Raw genomic sequence first — 22,034 nt, forward strand, 5'->3', positions numbered from 1 at the left:
CTTTCTAATTTATTGGTTGCCAAGTCTATGTGAGAGCCTTCATTTGTAACTGCTATTCTTGGAAGAGATCTTTCATTGGCAGCTACTAAAGATCCTTTATTAGTAGCTGCTAATCTAGATTGAGAGCCTCCATTGGTAATTTCCAGACTTATGGAGTTACCTTCTGGAGAGCTTTCCTTAATAGGGATCCATGGGTCCTCAAAAGCCGAGATGCTCGACCCATTGCCAATCATCTACAAGGCGGCCATCGGAAGCTCCTTTCTACATAACAAAATGCTATTCCAAGTAGTAGAGCTAGTATATCCCGACTTTAAAGACTAAAAGGATGTCCTGTTTCTCTTGTACTTTGCTTTCAAAACCTGTGTCCAAACTTCTCCACCAGCTTTAAAAAATATCCAACCAAGTCTTATGACTTGGGCTGCTTTATTTTTCTGATAAGGATCATGAGTAACCAATCCACCGTTAGCTTTGGGGCATTGCATTAGATCCCAACTCCTCAAATGGAACAACCTTTTGTCATCTTTGTCACCCCACTAGAAATCCCTCTCCAATTTTTGCCAACTTAGAGAATAACCAAGACGTTGTATGGAAGGAGGGGATAGCCACAACTATGCTTGTTAGGAGAATCTCCTAGCATATGATAAATATTGAACCTTCTAATTATGAAGTTTAGAACACATGTCCAAAATCAGAGCTTCTTCTTTTTTTGTTACCTCTATTTGGTATTAAGAAACCACCCAAATACTTTACATTTTCACCCATCCCTTGGACCCGAAACACCACCGTGATCTTTTGTCTCTAACGACGATGAGTATTGGGACTAAAGAATATTGAAGATTTTTCAAAATTAACCTATTGTCCCAACCATCTACCAAAAACATCAATAATTTCTTTATGTTTTTCAGCTTCTCGAGTGCTGATTTTACCCACTAAAAGGTTCTCATCAGCAAAAATCAAGTGGTTAAGCTTGCACACATGACCATTAAACTTGAAGCCCTGTAGAATGTCCTCTTGCAAATTGAATTGCAACATTCGAGATAAGACATCCATTGATAAAATAAATAGGTATGGTGATAAGGGGCATGCTTGTCCGAGACCTCTATTTGGGAGAAATTGATGTAGTACAGGAGAAGGACAATAAGTTCTATGCAAGTTGGGACCATTCAAAGCCACATAAGAAGTAGAGATGACACCACCGGCCCAACTTAGTAAATATTTACCGATATAGCATCGTTACAGAATTTCTATCTTAGTTCATTTTTATCAAGTTGGCACCACCACAGAGTTTCTATCTTATTTCATTTTTACCAAGTTAGCATTATAGTGAGATTTCAAATTTATATTCAATTAGGACTTTCCTTTTGAAGGGTTTTAGTAGGATTCTATTATGGAGTGTTTTCTTATATTAGAATTGCTCAATTAAGACTTTCCTTTTGAGGAGTTTTAATAGGATTCTATTATGGAGTATTTTCATATTAGGAATAGGAGCCATAAGGGTGTCTGCCTATATAATGAGTAGCAAGGGGAAGGTTAAGACAATTTTTTGATATTGAATTTTCTCTTAATTATTCAGTAAAGAATTCTTCTTCTTGGTAGTCGTTCGACTTCTTCTCTTTTCTTTTAAGCTTTTCTCAATGTGTTTTGTTTCCATACTATGCCAATTGGTATTAGAGCTCAAGTTGATCCTTCTTCGGATTATGGCTCCTAAGAAGAAACCAGTAGCTCACATCATTGAGCAGGAACTTAACAACAAAACACAAGAGGAGAGGGCGGAGCTGAGAAGACAAGCCAAGGCACTTAATCAGGAGGTGAAATCATGTTTCCAGTCAGAAACAGGGGACAACAACTCCACCGCCGGTATCTCCACACGTTCCCTTTCATCATCAAGGTAAGAAACTAGATCGGCTATAGTTATAGGTGGTGATCAAAGACTGTGGGAAACAGGTCTCAAGGTTGAGATCCCAGAATTCCAGGGAGGTATGTCTCTAGAAGAATTCATGGATTGGCTTTTCATAGTAGAAGAAATCCTTGATTGAATCCAAGGAAGTTCCAGAAAATAAGATTGTATCCTTAATAACCACTGGGTTTAGAGGACGAGCAACAGCATGGTAGCATCAATTGAAGGTTATGCAACAAAGAAGAGGCAAGGAAAAGATTAAGACATGGGAGAAACTCAAGGCAAAGATGAGGTCAAAATTTCTACCCCATAATTATATTCATTTACTTTATCAAGAATTGCAAAATCTAAAGCAAGGAACTGATACAGTAGATGAATATACAAAGAAGTTTCATCTGTTAGTGGCCCGGAATGAATTAGCTAAAATTGAAGACCAATTGGTGGCTAGGTATATAGGTGGGCTGAGACCAAATATTTGGGACATATTAAACCTATTTGACTACTATGATGTTTCTATGGCACATCAACAAGCTCCAACAATAGAAAAACAAAGCAATCGACCTAACCAATTGGGTTGAACCCAAACTAATGTGGCCAGACCACCCCCACGTAATAATCCTAACCCGCCTCCGAGTCAGGTGCTCAGTGGCTGAACCAAAACCAGGTGGGTCCTCCTAGACTTAAGTGTTTTAAGTGTGGTGAACCAGGCCATAAACCTGTTGAATATGCAAGGGGTGATAAAAGAAAAGGGACGATGTTTATAGAAGATGAGAATCAAACCCAATTAAAAGCATTTAACCATTTAGCCCCACCTGTGTTTGTCTCTTATAATGAAGAAACTTTAGAGGGAGAAATGGTATATGGGGATGTGGGAGAGGCCTTGGTGATGCAGTGATCATTCCTAACTCCTAGGGATGAATCATTGGATTGGCTAAGAAATAATATTTTCCACATCACGTGCACCATGGGTGGGAAAGTTACAAGCCTTGTAATTGATAGCGGGAATTAAGAGAATGTTATAGCGAAAGTAGCTATCCATGATCTGAAAATAAAATCTCAACAACACCCTCACACCTACATGCTTGCATGGATAAAAAAAAAGAATGAGGTTTCAGTCCTACAATGATGTCTAGTAAGTTTTAAAATTGCCAATAATTATAGTGATCGTGTGTAGTGTGATGTTGTATGCATGGATTCTTGCCATTTGTTACTTGGGCGCTCGTGGCAATTTGATCGCTACGTAGTCCATGATGGACGAACCTACTCTTTTGAGTTTAAAGATAAAGGCTGACCTTATGTCCATCACAAGAGACTCAACCGAAACCTGAGGAGGGTTCTAGCCTTTTTGCCATGAGCTGAAAGGTGTGGGGCTCCAAAGGAGGTGAGACCTTTGCTTGATGAATTTAGTATGTTTTTCCCGAGAACATACCGATAGGATTACCACCATTAATGGATATCCAACATTGCATAGATTTAACTCTGGGTGCTAGTCTCCCCAACAATTCCCATTACAAAATGAGTCCCACTAAACATGAAGAGTTGCAAAAGCAAGTAGATGAACTAATTGCTAAAGGGTTCATACAAGACAGTATGAGTCCATGCGCGGCCCCACCTTATTAGTACCCAAAAAGGATGGCACTTGGAGAATGTGTGTTGACAGCCGAACAATTAATAAGATAACCGTCAAGTACTGATTTCTGATCCAATGCTTGGATAACATGTTGGATCAGCTTTCTAGGGCCAAGGTATTCACTAAGTTGGACTTGAAATCAGGCTATCATCAAATTAGAAATCATCCTAGTGATGAGTGGAAGACAACATTCGAGATGTAGGATGGTTTGTATGAATGGCTAGTGATGCCATTCGGTTTGTCCAGTGCACAAAGCACATTCATGAGGGTCATGAACCAAGTTCTAAGGCCTTTTATTGGTCAGTGTGTTGTTGTATACTTTGATGATATTCTTATATATAGCACTGATATGAACTCTCATTTGTTGCATCTTCGAAATATACTTATAACTTTGCGCAGGGAGCAACTTTATGCAACCATGAAGAAATGTATTATTGGCACAGATTAGGTCTTATTCCTTGGGTATGTCATCTCAAGGGAAGGAGTTTCTATAGACCCAGAGAAGGTCCATGCCATTGTTGAGTGGTCCATCTCAAAAACACTAATTGAAGCACAAAATTTTCATTGTCTTGCAAGCTTCTACCAGCAATTCATTAGCAACTTCAACACTGTTATGGCACCATATACAGATTGTATGAAGGCTACAACGAATTTTGTGTTCACCACTAAAGAAGAAAGGGCTTTCATTGAGATTAAGTCACAATTGACAGCTGCACCCATGCTAGCCCTTCCCAACTTTGACCAACCCTTTGAGGTTGATTGTGATGCCCCTAAGGTTGGAGTCAGTGTTCTTCTCAGCCAAGGTGGCCGGCCCATAACCTACTATAGTGAGAAATTAAATGGATCACGCCTCAACTACTCAACTTATGATGTGAAATTCTATGTTGTGGTACAAGCGCTCCGATGTTGGCGACATTATCTCATCTATAAAGAGTTCATTGTATATTCAGATCATGAGGCACTTAAGCATATTGGGGGCCAACATAAGTTGAATGCAAGGCATGCTAAATGGGCAACATACCTCAAAGAATATTTGTTTATGCTGAAGCACAAGTCTGATGTTCACAATCAAGTTGTGGATGTGCTCAGTCGAAGGAGAGCCATGTTATCCATGTTCCAAGCATAGGTACCAGAATTTGATACATTTCGTGAATTATTTTTCACTAACCCTTATTTTGCTAGTATCATGGAGGAGGTGCAAGCAGGTACTAGGCCAGACTTTGTGATATATGATGGCTTCCTATTCAAGGGGACCCACCTATGTGTACCTGATTGCTCATGGCAGCTAAAACTCGTTAAAGAGCTTCACAATGAATGAAATTTTGGGCGAGACAAAACAATTCATCGCATCTTAGCTAGTTACTTTTGGCCTAAGATGACGAGAGACATCACAAGGTTTATGGAGCATTGTCACATATGCCAAATTTCTAAGGGAATGGTAACCAATGTTGGATTATACATTCCCCTCCCAGTTTCTAAAGAACCTTGGGTAGATATATCTATGGACTTCATTCTTGGGTTGCCATGTACCCAGCGACAGGTAGATTCTATAATGGTGGTCGTAGACCGATTTTCAAAAATCGCTCCCTTTGTGGCATGTAGGAAGACAATGGATGCCTCACTTAATACTGGTTGATTCCTCAAAGAGGTTGTCAAAATCTATGGCTTACCATCTTCGATTACTTCAAATAGAGACTTAAAGTTCATATCACACTTTTGGAGAAGTCTCTGAAGGCTAATGGGTACCACATTACAATTCAGTAGTTCATATCATCCTCAGACGGATGGCCAAACAAAAGTAGTCAATAGGAGTTTTGGAAATCTTTTGAGAACCCATGTAGCTAGTCATGAATGATAATGGGATCTTTTATTAGCACAAGCTGAGTTCGCCTTCAATAAGTCCAAAAATAGGACTAGATATAGCCCATTTGAGGTAGCATATGGGGCCAACCCTCATAGCGTCCTTGACGTTGCTACTAGTACTTGGTGTTAGACAGTTGTATGCCCTTAGCTCCAATCAGAATGATGTACATTATGAATTTATTGTTAATGAATAAAGTACATATTTGATTCATGTTCCTATGGAGTGTTTCTATGTAATACTCTTAAACTGGACACCTATGAGACTCATGTTAGTTTAGAATGTTCACAACCGTCAAGTCTAGGGAAATTTATCCTGCCAAGGCTGACACTGGTGTGCTACCAAATGTTGGGGTGGCCTGTCACAGCCACCAGGATGAGAGCCAAGGCACATGCAGTGTAGGATTAAGTGAATCTTTGAACCGGACCAGATTTCCAGTATTGCCCTGGACCTTGGAGATTGATGGACAAAACTGGAAAGTTACACCTGACCCCTAGACTCGATTATGATATTGCACTAGGTGTTGGATTAGGCTATCTTTGATATGTCAATTAGTGAGATCCTTAGCGGGGGTCAAAACCTGGGTATGTTGCGACAGTCCGAGAATTCATCTGAGTGGGTGATCATAGTGACAGGATCAGCCCCTTTGTCGGACAAAGGTAATGATCGGGATGCACTCTCTCTGATGGAAAGCAAGACTGCCGACAGCCGATTTCAATTATTAAGATTTGTTTTGCAAAATATATTTTATATGAGATATAAAAGAATATATATGTTACGGTTTCAAACGTTTGCAAAAGGTTTTAATTCCCGGGATCCATGTGAGTAGAGAGTGCAGTACTGTTCCTTGCAGCCGAGGGAGAGGTCCTCTCTTGTCGGGCAGTGTTTGATCATTATGGGCTGAGAGGTTAAGTGTAAGACCATTGAGGGTAATACCTGATGGGCTAATCTTGCATCTGCCCACAGTCCCTGGGTGTTACAAGGTGGCTTGGCCCAGGGACCACTTAGGGTAAGTGTTGGGCCCATAGAGCCCATGTAATGGGTTTCCGGGGATGCACTGTCCATGACAGTGTATTCGGCCAGGCCTTGTAATAGAGGCTGGGCTGAACCCATGTGCCTGATGTGTAGATCAATGTTTGGGTCCCACGCCATACAAAAAAGCCCAATTGGGCAGCAGTTTGGAAGGCTAAGTGAGCATATAACCTTATTGGGCCTAAAGCCCATTTCAAACTGGGCTGATTTGATCAGTTAAATAAGGGGCGAATTCTGAGATTAGATTAGCAGATAGGATTGGGTATTAACCCTATCCACTCATAGAGTCCAGATCTAAATGTGATTCAGATCTGGAAACCTCCTAATGAGATTAGGAGAAGGCAAATCTAATATGCAGATGAGATAAGGGTTTACCCTTATCACTTAAAGGGAATTCTAATCCAAATATGATTTGGATCAGCAACTCCTAATGGGATTAGGAGCTGATCCCTTTAAGGTTATAAAAGGAGGAGGGGGGTGGCAGCCTTTTGACACACTTCACGTCCTGTATTCAGAGCTGAAATCATAGAAGAGAGAATTCAGCATACCTACGAAAATTCTTTCTTGCCACCTCCTTCCGGCCGTCGCCTCACCTGCCAGTTCGACCTCCAATCAATGAGAGAAATCAAGATTTGATCTTGATATCAGTTCCTTGTGAAGGGACTAATAAGAAGATGTGCTCACATGCCATCCTACTATTTCTTGCGAAGGACTAGGTTCTTGGAGAAGAACACTGTTGATTCTGCTCCATCCTACACTGCGCCATCTTTAGTGGGAGCAGTCTTTGGATCCTTCCTTGGGCGTGAACACCTTTGTTGGGAGATATTACTTCTCCGTATCAGGTATATCCCTCTCCTACTGCTTTTGTTCAGATCTGGTTCAGTTCTTGGTTCAAGATTGATCATTGAAAAATATGATTTTTCTAAAATAGGGAATGCGATTCCCAATCGGATGGAGAGAAATTTTTTGAAATTCGGCCATTCTATTCCGCAAGATTCGGACGTCCATACGATGGATATCTCATCCCTTCAGTGGTATCAGAGCCAGGTTCAAGTCTTGAACCAAATTGGATCAAATCTGAACCTGTGCAAATGGGTAGAAGACGTTCTACCCGATTTGCGCAGATATAGGGTTTCGCTGGAAAATTTGTTTCTAGTTAATGGGCGATTAATCTAAAATTAAATTTTATAAATCTGATTATTATTTAGAACTGTTCTTTATAATTTTCTTGATTTATGGGCTGTTCGTACACATGGAGATCGAAATCTTGATTGGCACAAGGAACCTACGATTTTGTAGTTTCTTGATTATTTTATTACATTTGGTCTGTAAAATAATTTTTCTTTTTAGACTGAATGTATAGGCACTCGATCTAATGTAATATTAATAGAAATTAGGTTTTCTATTTATTTTATTTTGGATCGAAGATGGCGGCGCAAGGAAGGAGATTTCGCAGATGGGAAAATCGTAGTCTGTGATTTGCAGTTTATGAAACTGCAAACTGTGATCTAACCTCTATTTTGCAAGATGGATTGTGCGAACAGCCCTATCTGATTGATTCTTATTTTTCTTTTATCAGTATTTAATTTTAGATTAATTTCTTGAGTTAAATCTTTAATTAAAGATCAAACCCTAGACCCATTCAAACCAGATTGGTCCAAACTGGTTGGACCGAATCTAGGATTTGATCAAGGTTGAATGTCAGCCCTATTTCTCCCACTAATGGGCCTAAGGATTGATAATTAATTGAATGTTTAATTTGGCCCAACATGTAAAAGCCCAGTTTTAAATTGTTAAAACTACTAAAAGCCCACTTCACAGATAAAGCTATATGGACCGAATTGTTCAACCCTAATTTCGGCCCATATACCTAAATAATATTAATGGTTAATATTATGGGCTTTAAAATGGGCTTTATAGATATTAATTGATTGGATCAATTCTTCCCTGCATGTGATGTATGGATGTGTGATGTGCTACGTACATGGGCCATAAGTGCTTGGCTCATGCTGAATCGACAGTGGCTCTTGCGCACACCAGGGCTGAATGCACATCATTGCCATGGTGTCCCTGCTGGTCATTGGGTGACCTCCCTCAGTGGTGGGCCCCACACCTCCTGAAGAGGAAATGTGCAGAACCCTAGCCGATTTGGGCCCACCGAAATCTGGCTTTATGAAAGTCAATGGAAGCCACTTTGGTTTGACCTGAATCAAACTAGGGCGTAATTTTTCGTTACCTCTAGCAAATGAGTGCATGTGATAGGGAGATTCATATGATAAACTCTCTAAAGGCCTTCCATCATTAGCATAAGGATGGGTCCTTTAGTAATGAGGAAACGCACCATAAAATGGGCTATCCATTTGTTGTTGGGCTTGTCTGAGTGTTTCATAAGATGATAGGGGCATCATAGACCGATGTGAGAGGGGCTTCACCAGAAAATGGGAACTCTCTCACAGTAACTTGGCGTTCACGAATATGATGGGTGAGCACTCACTGGACAGAAAGGTTTACCTGAAAATGGCTCTGAACCTTGTCTGATAGAGGCCCAAGGGAAAACTCAAATGATGAGTGGATATGATCCTTCACAGAAAGGTAGTGGGGTTTTGTAGTTGAAACAGTTGGCTCCATGCACCCTATGTGGTTTCCCACATTTCCAAAGACAAGTCGCTGTCTCTGTCTCTGTCACTGTCATGAATCAAATTAGGTTGTGGACTAATGTTTGCTATTTTACCAGAAAATGGCAAACAGACAATTTGCAAAGCTTCTTGACGACAACAAGCTTAAGGGCCCGAACTATGCCCATTGGTACCGTAATCTCTTGCTGGTCTTAACATCTAAAAATTTGGATAAGGTAGTCAAAAATCTTGCCCCGGAGCGTCCAAGCGATAGGTCTTCTGAGGCTAGGAGGGAATTCCATGATTGGGAGGATAAAAACTCCCTAGCCCACTGCTATGTCATTGCCTCTCTAGACAATCCGATACAGAGGCAGTTCGATTAGATCGAACTAGCCAAGGACATATTGGATAGTTTAAAGACAATGTACGAAGAGCATAATCGTTCTACTCGGTAGAAGGTCTTGAAATAGTTCATGACTGCTCAAATGTCCAAGGGGCAACAGGTTCATGACCATTGTCTTCGGATGATGGGTTATATCAACGAACTTGAAGCCCTTGGATCCAGGCTAGATCTTGGCATGCAAGTGGATTCCATCCTTAACTCTTTGCCTCCTTTCTTCAACCTGTTCATAATGAATCACAATATGAACAAGCTGAATGTCAGCATCCAAGAACTCAGCAACATGTTGCAGAGGGCCGAGGATTTAATTAGGAAGGATGAGCCTGTGGCTATGCTTGCTGAAGCTAGCAAATTGGGCAAGAAAAACAAGAAGGCAAAGAAGCCTCAGAAGAAAGCTGCCAAACCCAAGAAGTAGAAGTAAGACAAGGCATCGGATGCGTGTCACTTTTGTAGACGGACCGGCCACTAGAAGAGGAATTGTCCTCAGTACCTGGAATCCATGAAAGGCAATTTCGAATCTTGTGTCATAGAAACCAATTTATTGGTGGCTTCTGCGTCCTGGTGTATTGACTCCGGGGCTTCAACTCATGCATGTAGCTCACTGCAGGGGTTCAAGGTAAGCAGAAGGTGATGGGTTTGTCGAAGCCCTCAAAATTAGTACTAATCCCACAATAAAATATTTGCAGTAAAAGTGGTACTAGGTCGAATCCCACAAGGAGCAAATCAATAATCTCTTAGCCGAATGGATAATGTAAATGAGTGGGAGAATTAAATACTGAAATTAAAAGAAAAGGAAATAAATAGCAACTTAAACAAACAAGAGAAATCAGTCTTTACCAAATTCTGGTTCAGGGGTTCAGTTTAGCCAATTGGCCATCGATCATAGGTATCTCTGGTAATCTTGCAATTCAAGCATTTAACCTTAGATTTATTACGATAGCCATAATAAACCTTGTGTTTTCCTAATTCAGTTGACCAAACCCAGCATTCGATCAACACTTATCACCAATCAACTGGGTACGATAGCTGAAGGGATGAGAGATCCATCCTATGGACGCCCAAAGATTGTGGAATAAGGGGCGAATTTCAAAAATTTTATCTCTCCCTTCAACTGGGAATCGTATTCCCCATTTAGAAAATCATATTTTCAAGGATCAATCTTGAACCATAAACTGAACCAGATCTGAACCAAAAGGAGTGGGAGAGGATTATACCTGATACGGAGAAATACTATCTCCCAATGGAGGTGTTCACGCCCAAGGAAGGATCCAAAATCTGCTCCCACTGAAGATGGCGCAGTGCAGGGTGGAGTAGAATCAGCAACGTTCTTCAAAAGAACTTGATCCTTCGTAAGGATCAACTGGACGACTTGAGTACAGCTCCAACCAATCTTTTCACAGAAGATTGAAATCAAGATCCAATCTTGATTGCTCCAAGAACTGGAGATCGAACTGAAGGAATGGCAAAAGCAGGAAGGTGGCGGCAGGAGAGAATTCGCAGTATGCAGGAAATCTCTTAATCTCTCTTTCTTTAAGAGAAGAATGCTGTTGATGATGTAAAAGGCAGCCGCCCCCTTCCCCTTTTATAATCTCAAAGGGATCAGCTCCTAATCAGATTAGGAGCTGCTTATCCAAATCATATTTGGGTTAGAAGTCCCTTAGTGATAAGGGATAATCCTTATCTTATCTGCAAATCAGATCAGCTGTCTCCTAATCTAATTAGGAGGTTTCCAGATCTAAATCTTATTTAGATCTTGGAATCTCTGAGTGGATAGGGTCTAAGCCCAATCCTTTTAGCTGACCCACTTCAGAATTCGCCCCCTTTAAATGACTGATCAAATCAGCCCAGTTCGAAATGGGCTTAAGGCCCATTTAAGGTTATGTACTCAAAAGGCTTCCAAATTGCTGCCCAGTTGGGCTTCCTTGTATGGCGTGGGACCCAAGCATTGATCTACACATCAGCCACATGGGTTCGGCCCAGCCTTTGTTACAAGGCCTGGCCGAATACACTGTTAATGACAGTGCACCCCCTGAAACCCATCAAATGGGCTCTATGGGCCCAACACTTACACTAAGTGGTCCCTGGGCCAAGCCACCTTGTAACACCCAGGGACTGTGGGCAGATGCAAGATTAGCCCATCAGGTATTATCCTCAATGGTCTTACACTTAACCTCTCAGCCCATAATGATCATACACTGCCCGACAAGAGAGGACCTCTCCCTCGGCTGCAAGGAACAGTGTTGCACTCTCCACTTATATGGATCCCGGGAATTAAAACCTTCTTGCAAACAATTTAGAAACCATACATATATACTTTTATATCTTATATAAAATATATTTTGCAAAACAAATCTCAACGGTTGAAATCGGCTGCCGGTAGTCTTGGTTTCCATCAGTGAGAGTGCATCCCCAATCATTACCTTTGTCCGACAAAGGGGCTGATCCTGTCACTATGATCACCCACTCAGATGAATTCTCGGACTGTCCCAACATACCCAGGTTTTGACCCCCGCTAAGGATCTCACTGATTGGTACATCAAAGACAGCCCGATCTGACACCTAGTGTAGTATCATAATCGAGTCTAGGGGTCGGGTGTAACTTTCCAGTTTTGCCCATCAATCTCCAAGGTCCTGGGAAATACTGGAAATCTGGTCCAGTTCAAAGATTCAATTAATCCTACACTGTATGTGCCTAGGGTCTCACCCTGGCAGCTGAGACAAGCCACCCCAACCGACTTGGTGGCACTACAGTGTCAGCCTTGTCAGGATAGGTCTCCCCAGACCGACCCACTGGCTGTGAACATTCTAAACTAACACGAGTCTCATTAAGTGTCCAGTTTAAGGGTATTACACAGAAACATACCAAGGGAACATGAATCAAATATGTATCTTTATTCATTTACAATAAACTCATAAAGTACATCATTCTGATTGAAGCTAAGGGCATACAAAACTGTCTAACAATAGCGTTCCATGTTAAACAGGGATAGCATTAAGATTTGTGAAAACAGTTAAACCAAAATAACAATAATTGAGATAGCTGCAATTACTGAATCTTGTTCCATCGATTCCTTTTAGGTTGAACCATGTTAAAACATTGGTCAAAGGCTATCACGAAAAATTGACCCAAAAAGATATCAACCTAATTGCTACTTGTACCATTATTCGTGACAATTACGGATCACCGAAATCATGGATAGCAGTAGGAAAATCAACATTAATTCAGTTTGTCAAATTAATTAACATTAACATCTACTAAAAATATGCTCAAGAATCAATGAATACTTGAATTATAAATCAAGAAAATAAGTTAACTACAGAACCTCACAATGACAATCGAACCTCCCCCCTTGAACCAGAAAAAGAAGCTTAGCTACTCATGATCTACGCAATCTCCATGCTTTGCTTCTCCATGGCCGAACTGCTTTCTTGAGCTTCTTGGTCTTCTTGATGATCTCTTGGATCTTGGAGTGAGTGATGCTGGAGCTGGTCTGCCCCCTCTTTATATAGCCAAAGGAGAGGGCTGTTTTCCAACTCCTTCTAGGAGATCATCCTATCTTCAGAGAGTCTTGATCATTTTTGAACTAATCCTATTGTATCTCTTATCTAATGATCTAATCTCAATCTTCTTATCTCTCCAGGATTACATTCAAGACTTTAGATCTGATAAGACTCTCTCCTTGGAGATTACATTCGAAATTGGGACTCTTGACTCTTGATTTCGAGTTGGGCTTCAGTGGTGAAATGGGCCTGGCTGCGAACTTGCTCCAACTTCAGGCTCATTTTCGTATTCGATGCGGGCCGAATATTTCAAAACCCAAAACATAAAAGTTGTGGGCCTTCCTTTCATCTATCTAATTCTTCTTGAATTGTCCAATTCGGAGTCCGGAATTGAGAGTTAGCCCAGATTACTGACTGTTGCCGAAACTGTGCAAAATCACCCGATTTGCCCTGTTTTCTTCCAATTGCCTTCTTTATTGCCCTGAATCGAAATACAAGAGTAATGAGTCCATTTAAGTGCTAAAGTGATGTAAAAAGATGAAAATTAGAAGACAAAAATAGGGTTCTTTTTAGTCTCATCAGAAGGCTGAATGAATGTGAAGTGACGCTCTACTTGGAGACTTCTGCAAGTGTTGCAGCTACGGCGATAGGAACTGTAGAGTTAATTTTTAGAGAAGGATCCATTGTACTTAAAGACTGTCTTTTTGTGCAAAATTTAAGAAAAATCTGATTTCTGTCTCAAAACTATGTGCGGATGGATATTCTATCTTTTTCAGTAATATGATTACTATTAAAAAAACAACAGATTCATCGCATATGGGGAACTGGAGAACGGTCTCTATGTTCTACATCCTTCTCTAGAAAATAACATAGCTGAAACTACGTCAGCTGATATTCCTAAGAAAAGAGTACGTGATATAGTTAATCCCACATGCCTGTGGCATTACCGACTTGGCCATATCGGTATTGACCGAATCACAAGACTGGTAAAGGATGGTCCTTTGGATTTTCTAACTGTAGAAGATCTTCCCACTTGTGAGCCTTGCCTTCAGGGTAAGATGACAAAGAGACCATTTAACGGTAAGACTGAAAGATGTACAGGCACGCTTGACCTTATACATACTGATGTATGTGGTCCCCTGAGTGTTAGGACCCATAACTAGCACGTGTACTTTATTACATTCACCGATGATTATTCTCGGTATGGTTACGTGTACTAATGAGACATAAGTCCAAATCCTTTGAAAAGTTCAAAGAGTTCAGACAAGAGGTCGAGAAACAGTTAGGGAGAGAAATTAAGGCCCTTCGATCAGATCGATGTGGCGAGTATCTCTCTAACAAATTCAGGGACTACTTGAATGTCAACGGGATAGTATCACAGTTGGCTCCTCTTGCTACACCACAACTTAACAATGTTTCAAAGAGGAGGAATAGGACCTTATTGGATATGGTCCGGTCACTTCTCATCCATTTAGAGTTACCCACATCCTTTTGGGGATACGCATTGGAGACTGCGATATACGTGTTGAACCGGGTTCCAACCAAATCCATTCCAAAGACTCCCTATGAGCTTTGCACAGGAAAAAACTAAGTGTAGGACACTTGAAGATTTGGGGTTGTCTGGCACACGTTAACAGAACAAGTCCGGACAAATTGGAATCCAAGACCAGTCGTTGCCTATTTGTAGGCTACCCAAAAGGCTCTATGGGTTACCTATTCTATGATCCAAGTGAGTAGAAGGTGTTTTGTAGTCAAAATGCACAATTCTTGGAAAATGATTACATCCTGAACAATCATCGTTAGGAAATTGTTCTTGATGAGGAGAGCTCGGATGTAGTGGGAGGTGTTCCACAAGTTCCAGGTAGTGACCAACCTAGAAGATCTACCCGGGTATCCAGGCCACCAGTCCGTTTTGGTTATGACCAGGATAGTTAACTGGTGGAAGCCTTGACTTATGAGGAGGATCCCGTGACTTATGCGGAAACTATGTTGGACATAGACACCCTTAAGTGGGTAGATGCCATGAGAGCTGAGATGGACTCAATGGAGACCAATGGAGTCTGGACTCTAGTAGATCCGCCCCCTGATGTAAAAGCAATAGGTTGCAAATGGATCTATAAGAGGAAGAAGTGCCCCGATGGCAGGGTTGAGACCTACAAAGCTCGTCTGGTGGTGAAAGGGTACACTCAGAAAGAGGGCATCGATTATGAGGAAACCTTTTCTCCTGTGGCCATGCTTAAATCCATTAGAATCTTGCTAGCTGTAGCAGCATACCATGACTACGAGATTTGGCAAATGGATGTCAAAACTACGTTCCTGAAAGGAGATCTTACTGAACATATCTATATGTAGCAGCCACAAGGCTTCATAGCTGCGGGTCAGGAACACATGGTATATAAACTAAATAGATCTATATATGGACTAAAGCAAGCTTCTAAGAGTTAGAACATCCGATTTGACTCTACTATCAAAACGTTTAACTTTGAGCATAATCCAGATGAGCCTTGTGTTAACAGGAAGACCAGTGGGGATAAAGTTACGTTCTTGGTTCTGTATGTAAACGACATTCTACTCATTGGGAATGATGTAGCAATGTTGACTACGGTGAAAGTGAGGCTTTCATAGCAATTCTCCATGAAAGATCTTGGAGAAGCCTCCTATATACTGGGTCTTTGACTCTATAGAGATAGATCAAAGTGGATAATAGGATTATCCCAATTTGCTTACATTGACAAAATTGTCAAGAGATACAGCATGGAGAACTCCAAGAAGGGAAATGTTCATTTCAGACATGGAGTCACTCTCTCCAAGAAGATGTCTCCCAAGACCTCTGAGGAGATTGAGGGCATGAAGGACGTTCCCTATGCCTCAGCCGTACAGAGCATCATGTATGCCATGCTGTGAAATCGTCCTGACATTGCTCAAGCAGTGAGTGTGGTATGCAGATTTCAGGCCAACCCAGGGCAGGAGCACTGGACTGCTGTGAAAAACATACTTAAGTCCCTTCGAAGGACAAAAGAGTTTTGTCTGGTATTCGATGGTAGCTCACTACAAATCCAGGGGTATATTGATGCCGATTTCCAATCGGATCCAGATGATAGAAAGTCTACATCTAGGTATGTTTTCACGATAGGATCGTGTGTTGTTTCCTGAATGTCAGCAAACAGGAGTCCTAAGTAGCAAATTAACAGTCCACAACCCAAGCTGAACACATTTCCGTAACTGAGGTTGCCTTATGAATGAAAGTGTTCATTCCTGAATTTGGAATTTAGCACATCACCCATTTCACTGTTGTCTAACAACATTGGACTTACGGGAGGTTGATGTTAAAAGGTAGCGTCAGTGGAGAATGTAGCAGATCCATTGACTAAGCCACTGACACAGAAAGTGTTTGAGAAAGACGTGGAAAGTATGGGACTCCGGCTTGTACCAGATTGGACCTAAGTGCAAGTGGGAGCTGTTAGAAAGTTGTATGCCTTTAGCTCCAATTAGAATGATGTACATTATGAATTTATTTTAAATGAATAAAGTACATATTTGATTCATGTTCCTATGGTGTATTTCTGTGTAATAACCTTAAACTGGACACTTATGAGACTCGTGTTAGTTTAGAATGTTCACAGTCGTTGGATAAGTCTGGGGAGATTTATCCTGCCAAGGCTGACACTGGTGTGCTGCCAAATGTTGGGGTGGCCTGTCTCAGCCACCAAGGTGAGACCCAAGGCACATGCAGTGTAGGATTAATTAAATCTTTGAACCAGACCAGATTTCTAGTATTGCCCTGGACCTTGGAGATTGATGGGCAAAATTGGAAAGTTAGACCTGACCCCTAGACTCGATTATGATACTGCACTAGGTGTCGGATTGGGCTGTCTTTGATATGCCAATCAGTGAGATCCTTAGTGGGGGTCAAAACCTGGGTATGTTGGGACAGCCCAAGAATTCATCTGAGTGGGTGATCATAGTGACAGGATCAGCCCCTTTGTCGGACAAAGGTAATGATCGGGATGCACTCTCTCTGATGGAAACCAAGACTACCGGCATCCGATTTCAACTGTTGAGATTTGTTTTGCAAAATATATTTTATATGATATAAAAGTATATATATGTTACGGTTTCAAACGTTTACAAAAGGTTTTAATTCCCGAGATCCATGTGAGAAGAGAGTGCAACACTGTTCCTTGCAGTCGAGGGAGAGGTCCTCTCTTGTTGGGCAGTGTTTGATCATTATGGGCTGAGAGGTTAAGTGTAAGACCATTGAGGGTAATACCTAATGGGCTAATCTTGCATCTGCCCACAGTCCTTGGGTTTTCATATGGTGGCTGGACCCAAGGACCATTTAGTGTAAATGTTGGGCTCATTAAGAGCCCTTGGTGATGGACTCAGGGGTTCACTATCTCCTACAGTGAATTTGGCCTGGCCTTGTAACAAAGGTTGGGCTGAACCCATGTGGCTGATGTGTAGATCAAGATTTGGGTCCCACGCCATACAAGGAAGCCCAACTGGGCAGCAGTTTGGAAGGCTAAGTGAGCACATAACCTTATTGGGCCTAAATCCCATTTCGAACTAGGCTGATTTGATCAGTTAAATAAGGAGCGAATTCTGAGATTAGATTAACAGATAGGATTGGGTCTTAACCCTATCCACTCAAAGTGTCCAGATCTAAATGTGATTCAAATCTGGAAACATCCTAATAAGATTAGGAGAAGGCTAATCTAATCTGCAGATGAGATATGGATTTACCCTTATCACTTAAAGGGAATTCTGATCCAAATATGATTTGGATCAGCAACTCCTAATGGGATTAGGAGCTGATCCCTTTAAGGTTATAAAAGGAGGAGGGAGGTGGCAGCCTTTTGACACACTTCACATCCTGTCTTCAAAGCTGAAATCACAAAAGAGAGAATTCAGCATCCCTGCGCTAAATCTCTCTTGCCGCCTCCTTCCTGCCACCGCCATATTTGCCAGTTCGATCTCCTCTTGTCAGTAGGAGTTATCAAGATTGGATCTTGATATCAGTCCTTTGTGAAGAGGATGATTGGAAGTAGTGCTCACGTGCCATCCAGCTGATTCTTGCGAAGGATCTGGTTCTTGTGAAGAACACTGTCGATTCTGCTCCATCATGCACTGCGCCATCTTTAGTGGGAGTAGTTTTTGGTTCCTTCCTTGGCCGTGATCACCTCCATTGGGAGATATTATTTCTCCGTATAAGGTATATCCCTCTCCTACTGCTTTTTTTTAGATCTAGTTCGGTTCTTGGTTCAAGATTGATCTTTGAAAAATATGATTTTTCTAAAATAGGGAATGTGATTCCCAGTAGGATGGAGACAATTTTTTTGAAATTTGCCCATTCTATTCCGCAAGATTCGGGCATCCATATGATGGATATCTCATCCCTTCACTTGGCCAGACCTAATTCATGATAAGGCTGATGATATGGTACAGAAGCTTAAGAACCTCCAAGAACAAGTCCACAACAAGTTAGAGGTAGCCAATGCTAAGTACAAACAATATGCTAATGGAAAAGGAGGAAAGTGGTATTTGATACAGGAAACTATGTTCGGGCCATTTTAACAGAGGACCGCCTACCGGTTGGGCAACATAGAAAGCTGGTGCCAAAGAAGGTTGGATCATGCAATATAATCAAAGTCATCATTGAAAATGCTTATAGACAAAAGCTACTCAGCCATATACGTACCCATGATGTTTTCAATGTCATACACTTGGTAACTTATGTTGGCGATCAGTTAGATGATGATTTGTATCCGAGGATGGATTCTCCCCAGCCCGAGGAGGATGATGCAGTATAGGAGAAGTCCAATAAGTTCTATGCAAGTTGGGACCATTCCAAGACACATAAGAAGCAGAGATGAGGCCATCAGTCCAGCTTAGTAAATATTTACTGATATATTATCGTCACATAAGTTCTATCTTAGTACATTTTTACCAAGTTGGTGCCATTACAGAGTTTCTATCTTAGTTCATTTTTACCATGTTAGAATTATAGTGAGATTTTGAATTTATATTCAATTAAGACTTTCCTTTTGAAAGGTTTTAGTAGGATTCTATTATGGAATATTTTCTTAGATTAGGATTGCTCAATTAAGACTTTCTTTTTGAGGAGTTTTAGTAGGATTCTATTATGGAGTGTTTTCAGATTAGGAATATGAGCCATAAGGGTGCATGCCTATATAAAGAGTAGCTTGGGGAAGGCTAAGACAGTTTTTTGATATTGAATTTTCTCTTAATTATTCAGTGAATAATTCTTCTTCCTGGTAGTTTGATTTCCGCTCTTTTCTTTAAAGCTTTTCTCAACATGTTTTGTTTCCATACTACACCAGAAATGGAGCTAATGGGAAACCATTAATGAGGACTCAAAGAGTGACTGGAGAGACACAATTCTTAACTAGCTTAAAAAATTATTTGAGAAACCTCTGAATCCTAACACGGGGAAGATGAAATCCCATTCTAAATGACCAAAAGCTTTTGAAAAGTCTTTCTTTTCATGGAATGGATGATCTGACTGCAATAATCTTATTATCTTGAATTTGTCGACCCGGTACAAATGCATTTTAAAGAGGAGTAATGAGCCTTGGAAGTATGGATTTGAGTCTTCTTGAGATAATTTTTGCAATCACTTTATATGGAACATGGCTGCAACCTATAGGCCTAAAGTCCACCACATTTTCCACACCATTTTAGCTTTTTTGGAATGAGAACTAAGTGTGTAGAGTTGACGAGCTTTATTTATTTAGGGTTCCTTCAAATGTTCTGGATAAAAACTATGAAGTCTTCCTTCAAAGTGTTCCATGCCTTTTGGTAGAAGAGAGCATTAAGCCCATTGTTTGGGGCCTAGAGCCTTCAAAGCCTCAATATCAAAAAGAGCAGTCCTCACCTCCTCTTCAGTTGGAATCTAATCCAGCATTTCTCTGTCTTCCTTAGTGATATTACAGGGGTTGAAAGCCTTAGTCTCCTCATCTAAAACTTGGTTCAAAGATGTAAATAGGGTTCTAAAGTAGTCAAATGCAATTTTCAATTTCCTGTGGATCCAAAGTCCACACCCCATTCCGTTTTTTGAGCCAACTGATTGCATTCATTCTTTTCCTGTTTGATCAAAGTGAAGAAATAATTTTCATAATATTCTGGTCTCCACCCTCCAACTAGCTTCATCTAGCTCTTTGATGCCAATAAACTTCCTCTAATTCAAGACACTTCTCCAGCTCCTTCTTGAGCTTCCTCTCTTCCGGTAATGTGGAATGGTCTTGCTTCCCTTTTTTTGAATTGTTTTAATTTGCTTGGTGATGCTTCTATATTTGGTCCTGAAGTCACCTTGTAAGCTTTTAGCCCATTCAACTAAATGGACAGTGCAATGTTAGACAGTGTATGCCCTTAGCTCCAATCAGCATGATGTACATTATGACATTTACTAAAAATGAATAAAGTACATATTTGATTCATGTTATTATGGTGTGTTTCTGTGTAATACCTTTAAACTGGACACATATGAGACTCGTGTTAGTTTAGAATCTTCATAGTCGTTGGATAGATCTGGGGAGATTTATCCTGCCAAGGCTGACACTGATGTACCACCAATGTAAAAGTTTCATCATGGCTGAAACTTTGGCTCTTTATCATGGCCTATTTTTAGTCCAAGAGCTTCAATTATCATATGTTATTATTGAAGGTGATGCTTATAGTATTTTCAAACCCATGTTGGTGCATGATCTCCATCCACCGTGGAGGCTTGAGCTTAGAGATCCTCTCCTAATCCAAAATACACAAGAGCTCAGAGAAGGAGGCACCCTAACTATTAGAAAGTCTTCATTTAGATTCTACCGAGAACGTTTTGAAAAGATTGAATGCAAGCTTGAAGAATTTCTGCAGTGAAGATATCTCAACATCTGGCTAAGCTTTGTATGTCATGGACTACATAACCACAATCCACGGTTCGGTTAGTCAATCATTTTCTTTGGAATCCCATTGTTAAACAACTTCTATATATTTTAAAGTTTCGGTAGCACACTTAGCTGTTCGTAATTTGGTTCAATTATATTACATTCTTATTTATTTATCTTTTAAATCTCCAGATCTTTTTTTTTTTTGGGTTCTTTTCTTGACCATTGCATCTAGAATAGTTCCTTAATTAACTGAAAATTTTAATTATTTAATCTTCAATTCAATTGTTGGATTTGTTTTAATGGTTATTCCGTAAACCAGTCGTTAGTTCTTCTTTAGTTGAATTCCTAGTTAAATATGTTCTGTTTTTCTTCTTACTTTTTTTTCCATTTTCATCCTTCTACTTTGACTTTGTATTTGTAGCAGTTTTGTCTTTACTCTATTATGGATAATAGGATTTTTAAGTTTAATGGGCCGATTTGGTCTTGTGTTTAGTAGTTTAGCATACCATGTACTTATATCTCGATTCATCATCCATCTTTCACAAATTTTTAAGTTTTAATGGATTTCTCATTTAATTTCTAAATTTTTTTCTTTCTTCTCTTCACTTTAGAATTTGTATTTTAATTCACTTCTAGCATCTTCATCTATGTTCCAGCATGAATAATATAATTTTTAAATTTAGTAGAATCAATTCGGTTCTAGAATTACCACTGCGCTAAGATAGCTCAAGCCGATACATTCTTTGTCATTAGAGGTAGCTATAGAATCCACATTTAGTTTAATTAGCATTTAGCTTAGTATTAGTTTGAACTATATAATACTCGAAAATAACAACAAGAAGAATATAAAGAATGATCGACTTCAGTGTCTTGGATCACTGAAGTTCTAAGTATTTAAAGAGCTTCTTTAGAGTTTGGTTTTACAAAGGTCTCATTGTTAAAGTTGTTAGCTGTTGATTTAGTCTTTGGAGTTTGTTTCAGTTTGTTGCTATTCTTTAGGAGTAAGTTGTTTGTTTCCTAGTCAGCTGCCACAGTCTGTTGCTATTCTTTAGGAATAAGTTGTTCGTTTTCTAGTCAGTTGCCACGTTAATAGGCATGTGAAACGTGGTTGTTTTTCTATTTCTGTTTCTTTTGTAAGGCTATTTATAGCCATATCAATTGTTTCAATTTTAAGAATATGAAACATTCTCTCAACACTTG

Source organism: Nelumbo nucifera, chromosome 1, assembly GCF_055504915.1.
Source record: "Nelumbo nucifera cultivar China Antique chromosome 1, China Antique-T2T, whole genome shotgun sequence".
Lineage (NCBI taxonomy): Eukaryota > Viridiplantae > Streptophyta > Magnoliopsida > Proteales > Nelumbonaceae > Nelumbo > Nelumbo nucifera.